The sequence below is a fragment of the Mytilus californianus genome, unplaced genomic scaffold (assembly GCF_021869535.1).
Source record: "Mytilus californianus isolate M0D057914Y unplaced genomic scaffold, xbMytCali1.0.p SCAF_3, whole genome shotgun sequence".
NCBI lineage: Eukaryota > Metazoa > Mollusca > Bivalvia > Mytilida > Mytilidae > Mytilus > Mytilus californianus.
The window spans coordinates 87,713,409-87,735,907 of record NW_026262679.1 but is presented as its reverse complement, the minus strand read 5'-3'; the positions used below and the strand labels follow the sequence as shown (position 1 = coordinate 87,735,907).

The 22,499-nt window shown below is 35.0% G+C and overlaps 1 protein-coding gene across 2 annotated transcripts in view; it reads left to right on the top strand.

Annotated features, from left to right (window-relative positions):
* The first annotated feature begins 16,180 nt into the window (after positions 1-16,180).
* Positions 16,181-22,499, top strand: part of LOC127735318 (uncharacterized) — a 42,414-nt gene continuing 36,095 nt past the window's right edge. The window contains exons 1-2 of one of the 2 annotated variants that reach the window (XM_052245469.1): positions 16,181-16,309; positions 19,442-19,786. The gene's annotated coding sequence lies outside the window, so the exon portion shown is untranslated. The other variant, XM_052245467.1, reaches the window with a different exon arrangement.

The following is a 22,499-nucleotide window of genomic DNA, read 5'->3' as shown; positions in this document are numbered from 1 at the left end:
CTTCGGACAATTAATTCGTCTCTGCATTGAATTTACTGACTGTCTTTTAATTTGATATCCTATCATAGAACATTATCAATATTTGATGTTGGGTTTGTCCACAATTTGGAATCTATATATTACAGAGATACTGTTCCCAGATGGACTTCAATCTGAATTATTTATTGGGCCACAATTAAAAAAATGTATGTTTCCCCACACCCCTACCCACATTGTTGTAGGTGCCTGGTGGGTAGGTAGGTAGGTGTTTTTTTTTTGTTTTTTTTTATATCTTGATAATTTTTTTTTAATACCCAACAGAGCAAAACAAATCGATCATGTGTATGTCTGGCACATATAATCATTTGTAGCAACTTTAATGAAAGTGTTAGAATGTCTACCCCCTTAATTTCCTTTATATTAACATGATTTTTCAGTTTTAAATTATTAGAAAAATTTAAAAACTGCAAAGAATTTGGCCAGTCCCCCTTATCCTAAAGGAATATATTTTTGAAAAATATGAATGGACTATTTAATAATAAACTCAGTAAAAGATACCCGAGATATTTAAAAATAAAATTTCAACTCAGAACTCAAAAATTTTTTTTGAGTCGGCGGCTATTTTCTGAGTCAGTCGGGGCGTGGGGAAACAAACTTAATTTTAATTTTGGCCTTGTCAATATTGAAAATAAGTTGATCCATCCTTTAAAAAAGTTGTTTCAAATTTAATGAATCCCCCGTCCTCTACACCGCGCACCTCTCTAAGTTAAAAAAGCTACATTTTCTTCTTTTCATTTTTCCGAACAGCAAATTAAGGGATATTCCTCATTGGAGGGGGATCCCAACCTGTTGTTTAAATTAATTATAAATCAGGCCATTGATTTTCTCATTTGAATTGTTGTTTACTTTTCCAGTAGGGACTGTTGACAGCCAACAAGGGTTTTCCTCTTTTGAAGGCTGTATTTGTCATTTGAATTTCAGTAGATAGTTGTCTCCTTGGTAATCATACCAAACATTCTGATTTTTATATTGATTGCAGACCTGAAAAAGATGTACAAAGTTACATATGCTGCTAGCTTCAAACAACCTACTACAACTGATTTACCATAAAACAGTTGAGCCGAACTATATAGATTTGATCTCATTTGTGTCTTTATACCACTACCAATCAACAGAACAAATGCAAATAATTATGATGTCTTGAATTTTTGTATTAATCTTATCAATATAAACTGTATCACAATAAAAACGTGTTGGGCTCTGTTAAAGCCGACTATAGATAAAGTATGGGGTTTTCTGATTTTTGAAGGCCTTATGGTTGCCTAATTAATTGAGAGCTTTGGCGAATATTTTATTATATGAATAAATCCCACGTCAATTTTACATGTACAAATGTACTACAATCAGACAAAGCCAAACTGAATGTTAAGCTGTGGTCACACCTTAGCTCGAAAGGTTTTCCGTTGACAAAATGTGTATCCATTGGGAGTCTGTTGGTGTACTGACCATATAAAGCGGACGAGTAACTAATGGCTAATGGACACATGCAGGATATGTAACGTACGAGAAACTGAAACATACTGGACAGAACGGATGTTGAACGTACATCCAACGGAAAAGTACCACATAAAACTGACACCTAACGGACGTGAACCGGATAAAACGGGTGAACAAGATAAGAGAAAATTTAAAGGTGGCAATATTATTACATGTAATTCACATAAACGTGACTTTAAAATAATTAAAAAGTTTCTGTGTAACTGGTTTTAGTTTATAGTCTAGAAGGTTTATATTTGCAACATTTAAGGTCAGTCTGGGCTTAATAAGAGCTGCTTGATAGTGAAGACATGCTCTTACTCAACAATCCATCACGATTAATAAACATTTATAACATTCAAGAAATCTGACAAACTAATAATTGGTATTTCTAACGCGAATATTTCAATTGACATTTATTCGTTTTACATTCGGTACGTATTCGTTTTATCCGTTATCCTTCCGTTCATGTCCGTTCATCAACCGTTATACGTCTGTTAGTGAATTGATCTACAGGACCTGCAACGGATACAAAACGGAAAGGAAACGAACAAGTATTGTTAAAAAGGGACAACTACCTGACGTTAAACAAACACTTCACTCATTGGACGTCCCTTCAAAGTTTTGAACATGCTCAAAATTTTCCACCAGACAGAACGGACGTCGACGGATAAAACGGAAGATGAACGCATATGGACGGACGTCTAACAGATATGAATGGATTGAAAAAAAGTTATCCGTTCGGCGTCCGTTCACGCTATTGGTTAAAGTGTGACAGGGGCTTAATTGAAAGACATCTAGAGGTTAATATACATGTACAGTATAACAATAGACAAAGTTTTTAAAAAATTGTAATTTTACTAATAAAAATATGTAATTACATGTATTTGAAGGTTTAAAATGTAACATTTAAAAAAATTTGAGTTTTAGGTTCCACCTTACCATTTAAGAAAACTGTGATTTCATTGGGCTTGTCTGTAAAAAGGATGTCAATTAGAGAAGCCAATATTTTGGGGCATTGATTTGAAAACATCAGATAGCTGTCCATTAGCATAATTAGAGGGGTATTAAATTGGTGGTAGATTTGGAATCTCATTTCATTTGGACATTAGATAGGGATGTCAATCTGAGTCTTATATTATTGATTTAGTTTTGATGGTAAATAGCTAATAGACACTGATAAGTGACAGTCTAATAACATTTTAAAGTTTTGAATGTTTGTTTTTCAGTTTACTATGATTAGGTGGAGGTATGATATTTTATTTTAAACAGAGGGGTACTCAGCCTATATCAATTTGTGCATGAAGCAATTTATGTACCCAATGATTTGACCACAACTCTGTGAAAGTTTTAACCGGTGTTCCCCATTTATATCGTACATGTACATGTATACTGAAAATATGATATAAAATTAAGTTTTTTTTTCTTTTTCAGGACTTCAGATCCATCCATGTACATGTAGTATGGCATTTTTGTGAGAAGTGGATATTCATGAAGGACCTGTAGTACAAAGTATATCACTGGATTGAGCTCTTTGTCTAAGTGTATTATTTAAGTGCTTTGCTTTGAGCTCAGTTCATTGTTATGCAATTCATTCTTTGTGAAATAAAGATTTGACAAACAACTCTAATCTGCACAAGGAATTGTAGAAGTATCCATTATATGTAAGTAATAATGGGGAGAAACATATTATAGCATTTTATTTACGTTTGGACCAAAGATGTTGTGTCCAGAAGCCAAATTAAAAAAACACACAAATTACCAAAACAATACTTCTCTTGCTACTAGCAATATCATTAACCATGTTAACATGAATATGATGCTAGGTGATTTTGTTACCCTTTTTTATACGCCCGTTTACGGGACGTATTATGGTATACCTCTGTCCGTCCGTCGTCAATATGTCGGACATTAACTCAAAAATGCTTTAACCAATTTGCATAAAACTTTGGTGAATTGTTTATATCTATTGACGTGAGCTCCCTTTCGTTTTTTATAAAATTTAGATTTTACGTTTCCGAGTTATGGGTTTTTATTCATTAAAAAAAGGGGGATTTTCCAGTTTTCGGACAATAAGTCAAGAATGCTTTCACCAACTTGCAAGAAATTGTGGTGAATTGTTTATATCTATTGAAATGAGCTCCCTTTTGATTTTTATAGATTTTAGATTTTACGTTTCCGAGTTACAGGGTTTTATTCATAAAAAAAGGGGGGATTTTCCAGTTTTCGGACAAAAACTCAAAAATGCTTTCACCAATTCTTATGAAAATTTGGTTAATTGATTGTATGTATTGATGTAAGCTCCCTTTAGAATTTTATAAATTTTACATTTCTGAGTTATGGGGTTTTATTCATTAAAAAAAGGGGTGATTTTCCAGTTTTCGGACAATAACTCAAAAATGCTGTCACCAATTCTCATGAAACTTTGGTGAATTATTTATATCTATTGATGTAAGCTCCCTTTTTATTTTCATAAATTTCTAATATGACATTGAGAATTAATTGAACTTTATTTGTTTATAGTTTACAACAGATTTACTAAGTATTGCACAACAGCAAGAAATCTTTAATTGAATATAAATTCAATTCATGTAACCAATTTCAAGATCTTTGACTACATTTATTCAGAAACCTCTAATATGTCAAATATTTAAATACAATCCAAATTCCGACCTGAATCAAGCTTGAATATTGTGTCTATTTTTGCCCCAACTGTTCAGGGTTGGACCTCTGCGGGCGTATCTAGCTGCGCTCAGCGAAGCAGTTTATTAAACTTATGCACTGCCTGCTGATAACACAGTCCTGAGTAGATGTAAATGTCTTAAGTATTGTAAAAAAAAAGGACCAAATTCATAGGGCCTATCTTCCCTAATTGATTTCTAAAATTATATTTCATTGTACAACATCTATCATTCATTTGTCAATTTGTCAAATTGTGTGAATTAACAGTAAATGTTTTTAACTGGCACTTTCATACCACAACAAAACTAGCTTAATACTGAATATTTGTATTCGTATAACAAAAAAATCTTGGAAAAAGAATATTTTTGCAATACCTTTTCATTTTAAATTCTATATAAACTTTTTAGATAAATAGAACATATTACGACAATTAAATATCTTCTAATCCGATCTAATGCATGCATGTTCTCCAATACCATCTCCCATATAAAAAATCACATCATGAAGAACTGAACTTTGTGTTCCTCTCCTAGCTTCAAATGTATCCCAAAATCAAACATTCAAAGGTGTAGAACATATTTTATCATAATCATTTGGTAATCAATGCAATTAGTGTCTCCATGACGGGCTTGAACATTACAACAAAGTATTAAATAAACAATACTGCTAACGTTAACTGTTCATCTCAGTAAAGCTGTCATTGTGCAACACAGTTTAATATATATTATAGAACTCTATATGTCAACATGAAACACTGTCAAACATTCATACATAATATCCACACTGATCTGTGTCCACACTTGTATACATCTAGAAAAATTGATGCTAATGGTTTAATAGGACCGCGTTGCAAAAATATTGTGTATGATACATGTACCATGATCAACAATGTCGTTAGGCGAATTATATTTATATTTGATTTATAATTAAATTATTGAAACTTGCTAGTTTTATTATATGCAAATGCCGTATTTTTCAGGAAATAATGTTATAAGTCTTGAAAAGGAAGGCAAAAACATATAATAAAACTAGCAAGTTGCCATACAGTTGGAAAACAAGTTGCCGTACTGTAAATATGTAAACAGTAGCAAGTTGCCTTACCCTAGGCTGGATTCATTTTTACTGATATTCTTAAGAAAACGTCTTTTTGAGAGCGAATTTCAGAAAATATGAAGTCATACAATCATAATCAAAAGATTTGTCAGGAAAAATAATGAAAATCAGTTGAGTATTTTGCCAACAGTGGGATGGAAGGCGATTGCCCTCGAAATTTTCTGGTACTAAGTGCACCGTTTTGGAGTATAACACAAAATCTTGTATTTGTTGGCTACTTGTTGGTATAAAAAATTAAAACTTTATATATCAGTAAATCGTTTCAGAAGCGGTTCCCTCATCAAACCGCTAGAAATGGTATAAACTAAAGAAATTCTAGACTTGTTTATTTATTGTTTCCTTTCTCTACGCTTTGTTAGTACCCAATTTCTGGTGGCGATGATAGACAGTGTATATATATATATATATATAGTGTCTAAAAATAGCAACAATCAACATTCAATCTATCTAGGCGTGGATCAGTTTGTAAATAAACTGATGCAGTTACTACAGTAAATTATATAAGTGCCTAAGAATGTAACTTTAACACACTAATGAGTGTTATAAAATTAGTTGTTATATTTTATATTATTCACGCAATATTTCGCTAAACAAATTAGCTTCATCAGGCGTGTGCATCTCTCAAGGTGAAATCGGATGCATGACAAAAAAATATTTTTGAAGCTTGTACTACACAAAATTTGAGTAAAAGTTTAACAAAATTTATTGATGTTCTATAAAAAAGTATTTTTCTAGACAATTTACAAACATATATTTTTTATAGAACATCAATAAATTTTGTTAAACTTTTACTCAAATTTTGTGTAGTTCAAGCTACAAAAACATTAAGCCCTTTTCAACTGATTTTTAAAGTGTTTGTCGAGCCTTCGACTTTTGTCGAAAAAGCGAGACATAGCGATCCTACATTCTGTTGGCGGCGGAGTCCACAAATATTCACTCTGTGGTTAAAGTTTTTGAAATTTTAATAACTTTCTTAAACTATCCTGGATTTCTACCAAACATGGACAGAAGCTTGTTTATGATCATAAGATAGTTTCCAGAAGTAAATTTTGTAAAAAAAAATTTCCTGTTTTTCCTTATTTTACTTATAAATGGACTTAGTTTTTCTGCCAGGAAACATTACATCCACTCTGTGGTTAAAGTTTTTAAAATTTTAATAACTTTCTTAAACTGTCCTGAATTTGTACCAAATATGGACAGAAATTTGTTTATGATCAAAAGCTAGTATCTAGAAGGAAATTTTTATTAAAATTTTTTACTTGTTTATCCATATTTTACTTATAAATGGACTTAGTTTTTCTTCCAGTTAACATTAGATACAGTCTGCATTTAAATTTTTTAAAACATTTATTAGATTCATAAACTATCCTGGATTTTTACCAAACTTGAACAGAAGCTTCTTACAATAAAAAAATTGTATCGAGAGGAATATTTTTATTAAATTTTTTCCTCGTCTCATTTTTGTTGAGCCTGCGATTAACAGCCAAAGTAGGCAAGACATTGGGTTCCGTGGAACCCTTACGAATTTTTTTCTTATGTTATGCTGTAACACCACTGACTGTCTCAGATTAAAGGAGGGTTGAGCACTCACAAACATGTTTAACCGCGACCCATTCTTTGTGTGCCTGTCCCAGGTCAGGCGCCTGTAGTTCAGTGGTTGTCCTTGTTCATGTCTGTCATATTTCTTTTTCGTAAATTGTTTTGTTTATGAGTAAGGCTGTTTTCCTGTAAACCCCAAGCCATCCTATTCAACATGTGGGAGCAGTATATTGCAGGCAGCATATCTACAACCAGACTCTTACGCCAGTGTGGTCGTGTCAACAGTCTAGTCGTGGAAGCAGACAGCTACTGAACTTTCTAATGACAATGTATTCATGTTCTTGTTTCTAGTGCTGACATTTCATCTAGTACTTCTTTTTATGTTATCATGCCAGTGCTTGTCATAACTGATTTAATGTATGTTTGTTTTAAATGTTATTGTTATGCATAATTATGTATTCTTTTTTATTTCAACCAAAAGAAAAGAACGAAAAAAAAAGATGCATTTCTAACGTTTTCATAAGTGGGCAGAATTGGAAGGCCTACACTCCTTACAGTTTAATAATTTTATTCATAAGTGGGGCTAGTTGGTAGCCATTAATTCTAATTATACTTTTATTTATCAGTTGGGTACGTTGGCAGACATAAATTCAACGGTATTACTTCCTTTTTCATAAGTGTAAAGAGTTGGCATGACTCAATATTAGGATTTTCCTATTTTTCATAAGTGGGGCGAGTTGGGATAACTCAATTCATCAGGATTTTTCTATTTTTCACAAGTGGGGCGAGTTGACATTCACGTCACCGAAATACTGGTACTCACTTCTTACTGCTTTATTTAAACAAAAAGAAAAGAAAAACAAAAAGAAAAGAATTACAAAAGATGTTTATCTAAGGTTTTCATAGGTATTGATTTTATTTATAAGTGGCAGGAACATATACAACGGGATAGCATCTTTTTCCATAAGTGGGGCGAGTTGGCATTTCTAAATTCCATATAAGGCACAAAATGTGCACCAGAATTAAGTTACCTTGTTTTGTAACCCCCATTGACATAATGGTTACATTGGTTACATTGGTTACACTCATACAAACTATCATAAATCATCATATATTCAGAAATTCTCAAATCTTGGTACATTTGTAACCTCCATTGGCCTAATGGTTACATTGGTTACACTGGTTACACATATGCAAGAATCCTTTATGCCATCATGTTACCATGGCAACCCCTTTATTAATCGATGTGAGGTTACATAAGTCAGTCAGGTTACAATGGTTTAGGTGAATTAGGGTTACAATGGTTACATCCATGGGGATTGAGGGTTACAATGGTTACATGCATGGGAAATCAGGTTACAATGGTTACATGCATGGGAAAGTCAGGTTACAATGGAAACGGACCCTTTAACATGTTTAATTGGATTCAATAAATATTCTTAGTCTTATTCTGTATATTCAAACAATTGTCAACAAATTATTTGTGACTTTCTGTCCTGTGAATTTTTGTCCTGTAACTTTTTGTTCGTTTACCGTTTGACAACCATCTGTTAAAATGTTTAAAAAAAAACTTCAACACAATTTTGTTTATAATCTTGGAATGTTTACTCAATTAAAATAAATACAAACTTAGAAATACCACATCCTTGTATACTAACTTTAGAGAAAAAGAATGGGTTTTTTTACATCTTGTATTAAATACTAGTACATACATGTAAGATTATTTATACCAAATTTCGGCTTCGATAATGCATTCTTTTATTTTCTACTCAATAACTATATATGTTGACAAAATTTGTTACCCTATCTAATATTGAGGTTAATTACATATATATGATAAAAATGATCATGTTATTTCAAATATTTTGTAACCTGATTTCCCATGCATGTAACCATTGTTACCCTCAATCCCCATGTATGTAACCACTGTAACCCTCATTCTCCATGTATGTAACCATTGTAACATGATTTCCCATGCATGTAACCATTGTAACTCAACTTCCCCATGCATGTAACCATTGTAACCTGATTCTCCATGTATGTAACCATTGTAACCCGACTTCCCCATGCATGTAACCATTGTAACCTGATTTCCCATGCATGTAACCATTGTAACCCTCATTCTCAATGTATGTAACCATTGTAACCTGACTTCCCCATGTATGTAACCATTGTAACCTGACTTCCCCATGCATGTAACCATTGTAACCTGATTTCCCATGCATGTAACCATTGTAACCCTCATTCTCAATGTATGTAACCATTGTAACCTGACTTCCCCATGCATGTAACCATTGTAACCTGATTTCACATGCATGTAACCATTGTAACTCAACTTCCCCATGCATGTAACCATTGTAACCTGATTCTCCATGTATGTAACCATTGTAACCCGACTTCCCCATGCATGTAACCATTGTAACCTGATTTCCCATGCATGTAACCATTGTAACCTGACTTCCCCATGTATGTAACCATTGTAACCTGATTTCCCATGCATGTAACCATTGTAACCCTCATTCTCCATGTATGTAACCATTGTAACCTGACTTTCCCATGCATGTCACCATTGTAACCTGATTTTCCATGCATGTAACCATTGTAACCCAATTTCCCCATGCATGTAACCATTGTAACCTGATTCTCCATGTATGTAACCATTGTAACCCGACTTCCCCATGCATGTAACCTGATTTCCCATGCATGTAACCATTGTAACCTGACTTCCCAATGTATGTAACCATTGTAACCTGACTTCCCCATGCATGTAACCATTGTAACCCAATTTCCCCATGCATGTAACCATTGTAACCTGATTCTCCATGTATGTAACCATTGTAACCCTCATTCTCCATGTATGTGACCATTGTAACCTGACTTTCCCATGCATGTAACCATTGTAACCTGATTTCCCATGCATGTAACCATTGTAACCTGACTTCCCAATGTATGTAACCATTGTAACCTGACTTCCCCATGCATGTAACCATTGTAACCTGATTTCCCATGCATGTAACCATTGTAACCTGATTTCCCATGCATGTAACCATTGTAACCAGCAATCCCCATGTATGTAACCATTGTAACCCTAATTCTCCATGTATGTAACCATTGTAACCTGACTTTCCCATGCATGTAACCATTGTAATCTGATTCTCCATGTATGTAACCATTGTCACCCTCATTCTCCATGCATGTAACCATTGTAACTAGACTTCCCCATGCATGTAACCATTGTAACCTGATTTCCAATGTATGTAACCATTGTAACCCGATTTCCCATGCATGTAACCATTGTAACCCTAATTATCCATGTATGTAACCATTGTTACCCTAATTATCCATGTATGTAACCATTGTAACCTGACTTTCCCATGCATGTAACCATTGTAATCTGATTCTCCATGTATGTAACCATTGTAACCCTCATTCTCCATGCATGTAACCATTGTAACTAGACTTCCCCATGCATGTAACCATTGTAACCTGATTTCCCCATGTATGTAACTATTGTAATCTGACTTCCCCATGCATGTAACCATTGTAACCCTCATTCTCCATGTATGTAACCATTGTAACCTGACTTCCCCATGCATGTAACCATTGTAACCTGATTCTCCATGTATGTAACCATTGTAACCCGACTTCCCCATGCATGTAACAATCGTAACCCTCATTCTCCATGCATGTAACCATTGTAACTCAACTTCCCCATGCATGTAACCATTGTAAGTAACCTGACTTCCCCATGCATGTAACCATTGTAACCTGATTTCCCATGCAAGTAACCATTGTAACCTGATTTCCCATGCACGTAACCATTGTAACTCAACTTCCCCATGCATGTAACCATTGTAACCTGACTTCCCCATGTATGTAACCATTGTAACCTGACTTCCCCATGTATGTAACCATTGTAACCTGATTTCCCATGCATGTAACCATTGTAACCCTCATTCTCCATGTATGTAACCATTGTAACCTGACTTTCCCATGCGTGTAACCATTGTAACCTGATTTCCCATGCATGTAACCATTGTAACCCAATTTCCCCATGCATGTAACCATTGTAACCTGACTTCCCAATGTATGTAACCATTGTAACCTGACTTCCCTATGCATGTAACCATTGTAACCTGATTTCCCATGCATGTAACCATTGTAACCCTCATTCTCCATGTATGTGACCATTGTAACCTGACTTTCCCATGCATGTAACCATTGTAACCTGATTTCCCATGCATGTAACTATTGTAACCCAATTTCCCCATGTATGTAACCATTGTAACCTGACTTCCCCATGTATGTTACCATTGTAACCTGACTTCCCCATGTATGTAACCATTGTAACCCTCATTCTCCATGTATGTGACCATTGTAACCTGACTTTCCCATGCATGTAACCATTGTAACCTGATTTCCCATGCATGTAACTATTGTAACCCAATTTCCCCATGTATGTAACCATTGTAACCTGACTTCCCCATGTATGTAACCATTGTAACCTGACTTCCCCATGTATGTAACCATTGTAACCTGACTTCCCCATGTATGTAACCATTGTAACCCTCATTCTCCATGTATGTGACCATTGTAACCTGACTTTCCCATGCATGTAACCATTGTAACCTGATTTCCCATGCATGTAACTATTGTAACCCAATTTCCCCATGTATGTAACCATTGTAACCTGACTTCCCCATGTATGTGACCATTGTAACCTGACTTTCCCATGCATGTAACCATTGTAACCTGATTTCCCATGCATGTAACTATTGTAACCCAATTTCCCCATGTATGTAACCATTGTAACCTGACTTCCCCATGTATGTAACCATTGTAACCTGACTTCCCCATGTATGTAACCATTGTAACCCTCATTCTCCATGTATGTGACCATTGTAACCTGACTTTCCCATGCATGTAACCATTGTAACCTGATTTCCCATGCATGTAACTATTGTAACCCAATTTCCCCATGTATGTAACCATTGTAACCTGACTTCCCCATGTATGTGACCATTGTAACCTGACTTTCCCATGCATGTAACCATTGTAACCTGATTTCCCATGCATGTAACTATTGTAACCCAATTTCCCCATGTATGTAACCATTGTAACCTGACTTCCCCATGTATGTAACCATTGTAACCTGACTTCCCCATGTATGTAACCATTGTAACCCTCATTCTCCATGTATGTAACCATTGTAACCTGACTTCCCCATGTATGTAACCATTGTAACCTGACTTCCCCATGTATGTAACCATTGTAACCCTCATTCTCCATGTATGTGACCATTGTAACCTGACTTCCCCATGCATGTAACCATTGTAACCTGACTTCCCCATGTATGTAACCATTGTAACCCTCATTCTCCATGTATGTAACCATTGTAACCTGACTTCCCCATGTATGTAACCATTGTAACCTGACTTCCCCATGTATGTAACCATTGTAACCCTCATTCTCCATGTATGTGACCATTGTAACCTGACTTCCCCATGCATGTAACCATTGTAACCTGACTTCCCCATGTATGTAACCATTGTAACCCTCATTCTCCATGTATGTAACCATTGTAACCTGACTTCCCCATGTATGTAACCATTGTAACCTGACTTCCCCATGTATGTAACCATTGTAACCCTCATTCTCCATGTATGTGACCATTGTAACCTGACTTCCCCATGTATGTAACCATTGTAACCCTCATTCTCCATGTATGTAACCATTGTAACCTGACTTCCCCATGTATGTAACCATTGTAACCTGACTTCCCCATGTATGTAACCATTGTAACCCTCATTCTCCATGTATGTAACCATTGTAACCTGACTTCCCCATGTATGTAACCATTGTAACCCTCATTCTCCATGTATGTAACCATTGTAACCTGACTTCCCCATGTATGTAACCATTGTAACCCTCATTCTCCATGTATGTAACCATTGTAACCTGACTTCCCCATGTATGTAACCATTGTAACCCTCATTCTCCATGTATGTAACCATTGTAACCTGACTTCCCCATGTATGTAACCATTGTAACCTGACTTCCCCATGTATGTAACCATTGTAACCCTCATTCTCCATGTATGTGACCATTGTAACCTGACTTCCCCATGCATGTAACCATTGTAACCTGACTTCCCCATGTATGTAACCATTGTAACCCTCATTCTCCATGTATGTAACCATTGTAACCTGACTTCCCCATGTATGTAACCATTGTAACCTGACTTCCCCATGTATGTAACCATTGTAACCCTCATTCTCCATGTATGTGACCATTGTAACCTGACTTCCCCATGTATGTAACCATTGTAACCCTCATTCTCCATGTATGTAACCATTGTAACCTGACTTCCCCATGTATGTAACCATTGTAACCTGACTTCCCCATGTATGTAACCATTGTAACCCTCATTCTCCATGTATGTAACCATTGTAACCCTCATTCTCCATGTATGTAACCATTGTAACCTGACTTCCCCATGTATGTAACCATTGTAACCCTCATTCTCCATGTATGTAACCATTGTAACCTGACTTCCCCATGTATGTAACCATTGTAACCCTCATTCTCCATGTATGTAACCATTGTAACCTGACTTCCCCATGTATGTAACCATTGTAACCTGACTTCCCCATGTATGTAACCATTGTAACCCTCATTCTCCATGTATGTGACCATTGTAACCTGACTTCCCCATGCATGTAACCATTGTAACCTGACTTCCCCATGTATGTAACCATTGTAACCCTCATTCTCCATGTATGTAACCATTGTAACCTGACTTCCCCATGTATGTAACCATTGTAACCTGACTTCCCCATGTATGTAACCATTGTAACCCTCATTCTCCATGTATGTGACCATTGTAACCTGACTTCCCCATGTATGTAACCATTGTAACCCTCATTCTCCATGTATGTAACCATTGTAACCTGACTTTCCCATGTATGTAACCATTGTAACCTGACTTCCCCATGTATGTAACCATTGTAACCCTCATTCTCCATGTATGTAACCATTGTAACCTGACTTCCCCATGTATGTAACCATTGTAACCCTCATTCTCCATGTATGTAACCATTGTAACCCTCATTCTCCATGCATGTAACCATTGTAACCCGACTTCTCCATGCATGTAACCATTGTTACCATCATTTCCCATTTATGTAACCATTGTTATCCCCAAACCATATGTATTTTATCATTGTAACCTGACTTCCACATGCATGTAACCATTGTAACCTAACTTCAATGTGTATGTAATCATTGCAATAGCTCTACCCCTACCTATTCAGTTTGCAGCAGAAATGGTCAATTATAAAGCCGGTATTGCATGTCATTTCGTAAAGGTCCATGTGTGTAACCAATGTAACCAATGTAACCATTGCTTCAATGGGGGTAACAAAACAAGATACCTATATTCAGGTGCACATTTTGTGCCATATCTACTAAATTCAATGTGGTTTATCTATTTGTCATGAGTGGGGCGAGTTGGCAGACCTTATTTCAGCGGGATTTTAACCCTTTTCATGAGTGGGGCATGTTATCCAACCTATTTTCAATGGGATTTTACCCTTTTCATAAGTGGGGCGAGTTGGTAAACAAGAGTGGGGCGATTTTTTTGGAAGTGGGGCGAGTTGGTGAAAAAGTGGGGCGATTTGTCATGGATTCCTTCAATTAAGGTTCATTGACTTTGAATGTTTTGCATAGTTTTCATGTTTAAATATTGCCATATTGATTTCAGCATTTGTATAATACTATCAAAAAATCTACTGATTTAGAAAACCCAACCCTAATAGACATTGATTTTATATCCGATCCAGTTACAGCCCCTTCGTTAGACACATTTGACGTCAATATTGATAATATGACAATTGCGATATGTTTACTTTGACTTAGAAACCGAAAATCGCTAGCAAATGATCATTGTGATATCATTCAAATTTCAGCTATTGAAAAGTCTTCGGAATTTAAATCAGTACATAACCCCATCGCAGTGTATAAGTAGACAGGTATCATCGGTTACAGGACTTTCGGTATGGAACAACATACTTGTATAAATGTATTATGGTCAGCGGGTAGATCAATGCATTCCAGAAAAAGCATTTCAAAATCTTATATGCTGGCTCGAGAAATTCCCCTCTCTGATTACTTTATTTTGTCATAATTGCCGTCGTTTTGATGCTCCAAGACTACTTAAATCTCTTTCACAATATAATTTGAGTACATCATTTCAAAAGAGAGTTATCGGCATTTATACACTGTCTTTCTTCATGAAAAAGTATCCAGATCTGAAGTGTCACAAGCAGGAATTTTTGGCTGAAAATTTACTACAAAAACAATACCAGGCCCACAATGCTTCTGAGGATGTAAAAATATTGCAGTCTATTCTAAACTTTGCAAAACCATCAGCATCAGAGATGTCAGAAAAATTTTTCTTGAGTACAGAATCACTAATCAGAAATACTGTTTCTGTCAAACAAACAAACGAAAGATATGCAACACTCCAAGGGATTGTTATTAAAAAAATCATAACAAAATATATGGCAAAAAAAATTGCCGAAAGTGGTCTTTACATTGCGCAACTGTTGGCAGCGTATCGTCGCGATGCGGTATGTGGGATTCGGCCACCCGGACTTCAACCTTCCCCGCAGTTCGTACAGAATGTTGCCATGCATTCAATCGAACCACCTCACCCTGTTTTCCAGCAGTCTTGTTGCACGGCAGTATGATACAAATCAACATGCTTTCTCTCAATGAGTTTAGGAATCTCTGGGTCGTGTTAAATTAAGAAAAAACTTGGGGGATTGAAAAAGAATGGGTCGTTTAGTCTATAGAGCACACAAAGACTAAATGTTGAAGTGTTTTGTGGAGGTTGTTCTCTGCCAGAACCATGTTTTTGTAGACGAAACACGCGTCTGGCGTGCAAAATTTTAAAAGTGGTATCCATGTTTTTCCAAAAATAAAAATAAACTGTTTTTTGTTGGGTACTGGTGAAACATTTTTACATATAAGCTACCTTTGATATATGTTATAAATTTGTAAAATATTTCAAAGTAGATCGAGCTAAAAGAAATAAAAAAAAATCCTAATTTCCAGGGAAAGTAACACAGCTGCTCAATTGTTGTCACCGTCCACAGATAACTCCGGCAAATCTGAGACTACTATAACTGTGTTATAGTAGTCTCAGGGCAAATAGACAAAATTATAGTCTGTTTTTATTTTTCACTATCTAAACGGATCCTATAATTAAATATTTACATGAGTTTCTGTTTCTGAAGTTTCATTTAATTTAAAAGTTATTCCCGTCAGATCAAGATACAAGTTGACAACTACTTAACTTAGTTTTTATTATGATATCACGATCCAGGAACGTTTTAATTTAAAATATTTGTAAAGAGGAAGTTAGATAAAAGTGCAGGACGATATTTACAAATTTAAGGTTTGTCACATTTTCATTACCAAACACGTGTTCAATAGTTAAACTACTGTTTTAATTTTAATTTAATTGATTGCCTTCTAACAGTCCTTACGAATGACATTGAAAATTGGTATGGAATTGTTAATGGTGGGAATTTGTTTTATTTGTTGATGGATGACAGAATATAACTACTTAATAAGTAGTGTCATACTAGCAGAACTGATGTAAGTTAGTAAGCAAGTGATGGTGAAGGAAAGAGGAGCACAATGATAAATTTAGACTGCCACTGAAAATCAAAGCGTTTGCACTAATAAGGACTACTGGGGTACAGTTTAGTGACATTTACACCCAGTGTAGAAGTTTCATAACACTACCCAGTTTAACAACATTCTAGATAGAATGTTCTAAACCTAGCTATAGGTTCAAACCACTGCACAGTGTTATCAACCTAGATGACGGTAAAATTCTAGAGTGTTATGAACCTCTTCATAAAAATTAGAATATGTGGTATGATTATCAGTAAGCAACTATATGTCAGCGTATTGCCTTCAACAACGAGCAAAAACCATACAGTTATAAAAAGCCCCGAAATAACCAAATGTGAAACATTTCAAACGGGAAAATCAACAGCCTGATTTGAGATCACATGACAGACAGCAATCAACAAAAACCACTACATACCAGACTCTCGACTTGGGGACAGGCACATACAGAATGTAGCGGGATTAAACATGTTAAACTTTGTGATCGCTCACAGACTCTCACTCTACATGTAACTGTTGTGTAACAGCACAACACATACAGAATGCATCGGGATTAAACATGTTTGTGATCACTCACAGACTCTCCTTCTACATGTGACTGTTGTGTAACATCACAACACTTACAGAATGCAGCGAGATTAAACATGTTAAACTTTGTGATCTCTCACAGACTCTCCCTCTACATGTGACTGTTGTGTAACATCACAACACATACAGAATGCAGCGGGATTAAACATGTTTGTGATCCCTCACAGACTCTCCCTGTTGTGTAACATCACAACACATACAGAATGCAGCGGGATTAAACATGTTTGTGATCACTCACAGACTCTCCCTCTACATGTGACTGTTGTGTAACATCACAACACATACAGAATGCAGCGGGATTAAACATGTTTGTGATCGCTCACAGACTCTCCCTCTACATGTGACTGTTGTGTAACATCACAACACATACAGAATGCAGCGGGATTAAACATGTTTGTGATCACTCACAGACTCTCCCTCTACATGTAACTGTTGTGTAACAGCACAACACATACAGAATGCAGCGGGATTAAACATGTTTGTGATCGCTCACAGACTCTCCCTCTTCATGTGACTGCTGTGTTACATCACAACACATACAGAATGCAGCGGGATTAATCATGTTTGTGATCGCTCACAGACTCTCCCTCTACATGTGACTGTTGTGTAACATCACAACACATACAGAATGCAGCGGGATTAAGCATGTTTGTGATCGCTCACAGACTCTCCCTCTACATGTGACTGTTGTGTAACATCACAACACATACAGAATGCAGCGGGATTAAACATGTTTGTGATCGCTCACAGACTCTCCCTCTACATGTGACTGTTGTGTAACAGCACAACACATACAGAATGCAGCGGGATTAAACATGTTTGTGATCGCTCACAGACTCTCCCTCTACATGTGACTGTTGTGTAACAGCACAACACATACAGAATGCAGCGGGATTAAACATGTTTGTGATCGCTCACAGACTCTCCCTCTACATGTGACTGTTGTGTAACATCACAAGACATACAGAATGCAGCGGTATTAAACATGTTTGTGATCGCTCACAGACTCTCCCTCTACATGTGACTGTTGTGTAACAGTACAACACATACAAACAGTCACTTGTTGTACTATGAAGTGAATAGTTTAAAATACACTAACATATCTGACACTCGTTTATTTGTTCATATTCAGTTTTAATAATAGTTTATAACTATTCTCTTTTTAATAGATACATATCTTGCAACACCCGATATATCCCATATACACGACGAAAAATTCTTAACTTTTGTACCAACTGAATATGGAATAAATACTTAATTTTGTACTATATATCTTACAATAAACATGCACTTTTTCCCGAAAAAAAATTAAATGGAATGAAGTTATATTATATACTAGTAATTTGCATGTATCACTTTAATAATACAGTGGGCAATAATAGTTGCATCCATGGTGAGTGTTTTGGAACAAGAGGGGAGTGTTATGATCGTAAGTTTCAAAACACTCTGGATTTTAGGACTGTTTTGAAACTGCTACACCGATAGAAAAACTAATTCAGTCAAAAACTTAAGTAGCAAACACAGCTATTAGTATAAACATTAAAAGATGAAAATGTGAAAAGCCTCATGATAAAACTGTGATTGTAGTGTTGCGTGGCAGCTTTTTTGCTAACTTGTCGATGAACTACTCTTGTTAACAAGTCGCCTAAACCGAAGGTAAGGCGACATATTGTATCTTTTTCATTTCTTAACATTACAAGTCGCCGAAACTGAAGAGAGAGGACTTATTATGTTTGTCCCGTTTCTTCTTTTCACGATTATTATGTCACCCAGAACAAATGTCGGGTGAAATAATGTTATTTTACGTTTCTTTCTATTTATTATGTCACCCCGAACAAAAGTCGGGTGACATATTACTATTGCTCCGTTTCTTTGTAATTTATTATGTCACCCTGAAAGAAATTCGGATATAAGATTTATTATTATGTCCCCCCAAAATGGAAGGTGAAATCATTAATGCCTTTGAAATCCGAGATCCGCCTGTCGTCCAACATTTGCTTAATAGTTAGATGTCAACATTGACGAACGATTTCGAAAATATTTATGCATTTTCTTCCATATACGGAACCCAATGTTCCTCGTAGGCGACCATATAGGCACATTATGTATTTTTTCTGGAAGAGATTGAGAATATTTCCCATTAAGCCTATTGCACAGAAACAGTTTTCAAACTATTATACAAAACAATTTTCGAATTAAGACTTGTTCACGAAAACAATTTTCAAATTAAGACTATTTCACTAAAACAGTTTTCAAATTATATAAGACATTATTTTTACAATACTTTTTTTTTCTATTTCAGTAACAAGTACTTTCTTGGTTGCCCTATAGGAAAATATATGAAAATAATTAGGAAAGGTACTAGCGCTAGAGGACCATTTCTCAAGAACATCTCATTTGTTTACGTTGCAGAGCTTTCGAATAATTGCCAATTTTTGATATATGCATTTGAGATTGGATATTATGTGCTGCTGTTCGTGGTATACTACATATGCGTACGTAATGTTCACGATAATCTCAGCAACCATGCAAATCTCGCAGAACCTTAATTGAAACTTAAAACAATGTTGACACTATTAATGAACATTGCCACTGGACGTTAAGCAACGAACAATCAATCAATATGAATGAACATTTTGCTGCCACGGTAGGTTTAGGAATTTTGATATTTGCTTTATGGGCGAAATTAAGAACGAAAACAAATTTCGTAACAACCAATAAATCAGTGATATCTTCCACACTTCACTATGATCGGTGGTTGAAATTTTATTCACAAATATGAAAACTGTACTGGTGGCAGAATTGGCATGCCACTCCTCAGGGGAAATGACCCTTTGGGATTTCAGACTGCCCTAAAAATCTATTGTCCCTAATCTATCTCGTCATTTGAGATGGAGTTACTAAATCTGTATAATTACCACGTACTATACTGAATATTTGTATCTGTCAAATGTTTAGAAATTTAGATATTTATAGACCAGAACTGTCACATAATTTCGAGGTAAGATCCTTTTTATAACAGCGGTCAGTTTTGTATATAAGCGGGCATTTTCGACATAATTTTCAAACACCATATGAACACCTAAAATTTGGTGTAAATTAGATTTATATATATAAGTGGTTTCAAAAGAACTTTATGTAGGTATATACCAAATTCTATCATAAACCCCCCTTTGGAAACGGGGATATATATGAACAAGTAGCAGACATATAATTACCAGTAATTTTTTACTAAAAGAACTTTTTTCAAGTTAGATTCTTTTATCAATAAAGTTAAAATTGATTTTATAAGTTTTTTTGACGGAATTTTCTGTTGTTAGTAACATTGGTCATCTTGTTTGCTAACAGTTATATCGATATATATATTACGAAAGGTCACTCATTACCAGATTGAGAGGACCTTTTTAACAACAGTTTTAAATTAAAATCTTCCAATAAAACTTCTTAACCTATTTTGTAAAATACATATGTATATAGTGCATTATTCATGACACAAAATCCCTACAATGTGTCGATCAGAACTTTTTACAATAGTACATCTGTAAATAAAATTACATAATAATGTCATTGTCACGTAGAGGTCATTTAGATTTCCGTATCATAATTATGTAATTCACCTTTTCTGTATAACAAAGCATTAGATTTCATTTACTTTGAATACTTTTTAACACGACATAGGCTTTGTTAAAAAAAAATAACGAATTTCGAATAGACTGAAAGAAATCTGACGTACTACGATTTCTTTCAGTCTATTCGAAATTCGTTATTGTTTTGTGGTAAAGGTCATTAAAAAAATGTCGAATTTTCAGTACACCTATGATCACCTATGCTAAATTTTTCATTTTCGATAAAAATGCAATAAAAAGTGTGTAAATGAAATTTTGTAGGATTTATGCGTACATATGGCCTTCCAAATACCGTTTCGATTCCTAACATCACTGAAGAGACATTAATTGTCGAAATCCGGATATGGTGTACAAGTTTTTGCACCTCATGTTTGCGGTATACCATCTTTTCCGCAAATTTATAGTTTTCTGTTTGGTATTGAATTAATAATAAAGATCCATGTTGTTACATCTTGTGATCCGTTTACTGTTTGGCAATCGTCAATGGCAGTCAGCAGGGTTTAAGAACATCCGTTGTTCGACCTGTTAGACAAATGCGTTTTGTTTTAATATACTTTTTCACTTTTTTGGTCTTTTGGAAAATGTTGTTTGTGGTGTATTTAGACCCCTCTACCAAAAATTTGTTTTGCATGCACATGTATAAAAATTGCGGTTTTTATCCAACGCAATCATAGGTTTGAACGTTGTTTTCAATTTAGACTTATTTATCAATACTAAACAGATTTACATTTATTTTTAAAAGATATTTATGGTTTTTGTGGTAATTTAATATGTTCGTACAGTCACATGATCAAGTTACCATATTTCAAACCGTTTTATTCGTGTTTTGTAAATTCCTTGAAATCTGCAAAATGTACTTTTTTGTAGATTTATCATACTTCTAAAATGAAAGATTTTTTCTCCAAACAAAATTAAATCGGCTTACATAAAATACATGTTTATCCTGTTACCAGTACTAGATCAACAGTAAAATAATTAATCCTCTCCAAGAATATTGAACTATTATGTCACATTATGTGATGATTTCAAAAGCACAAAGCACTGTAAACTTGTACATTGCACAATTTTTGTATAACAGTGTACATGGTTTAGAGAGAGGAAAATGAAAAAGTAAAAAGAAGTGCTCTTCTATCATGCATATGCTGTTACCAACAAATCTATAAAAGAAAACTGCATTATACTATTAAAAATTGCAATAACGTAATAGATTTTTGTTCTTGAAAACCACTTTTTTGCTTAGGAAAAACAAGCTTCAATTTTTGAATTTTGTCACTACGTTTTTTATTAGCTAAAATTCAGTATTAAGATATGGTAACAGGATAGACAAAATATTGCACCACCTATCAAAAAATGTTTCAATATATTCTTGTATGATGTGATTAAGATTACAAATTTTATATGTTCTGAAAGAAGTATTGTTTGTTTTGATTTTACTTGTAAATAGGATAGTTTAAACTTGTAGGTTTTATTTGATTTTGCAATTTAAAAAATCGACATTTAAAAAAAAAAATGACCCGTAATACGCCTCTATGTAATATCGAAGTTCTAGGTAAACTGGAATTCGCTTGTATTACGCTAGACTCAAAGTATAGAAGTCAGCCGAGAACCAGTTTAAGTTTTAGGTTGCCAACATCTCCTTCTTGACGAAAAAAACAAAACAGGATAAAACAAACCCGAAATAAACGAACAGATACACACACGCACATCAAGAAACCAACCATTGTGCATGGCATG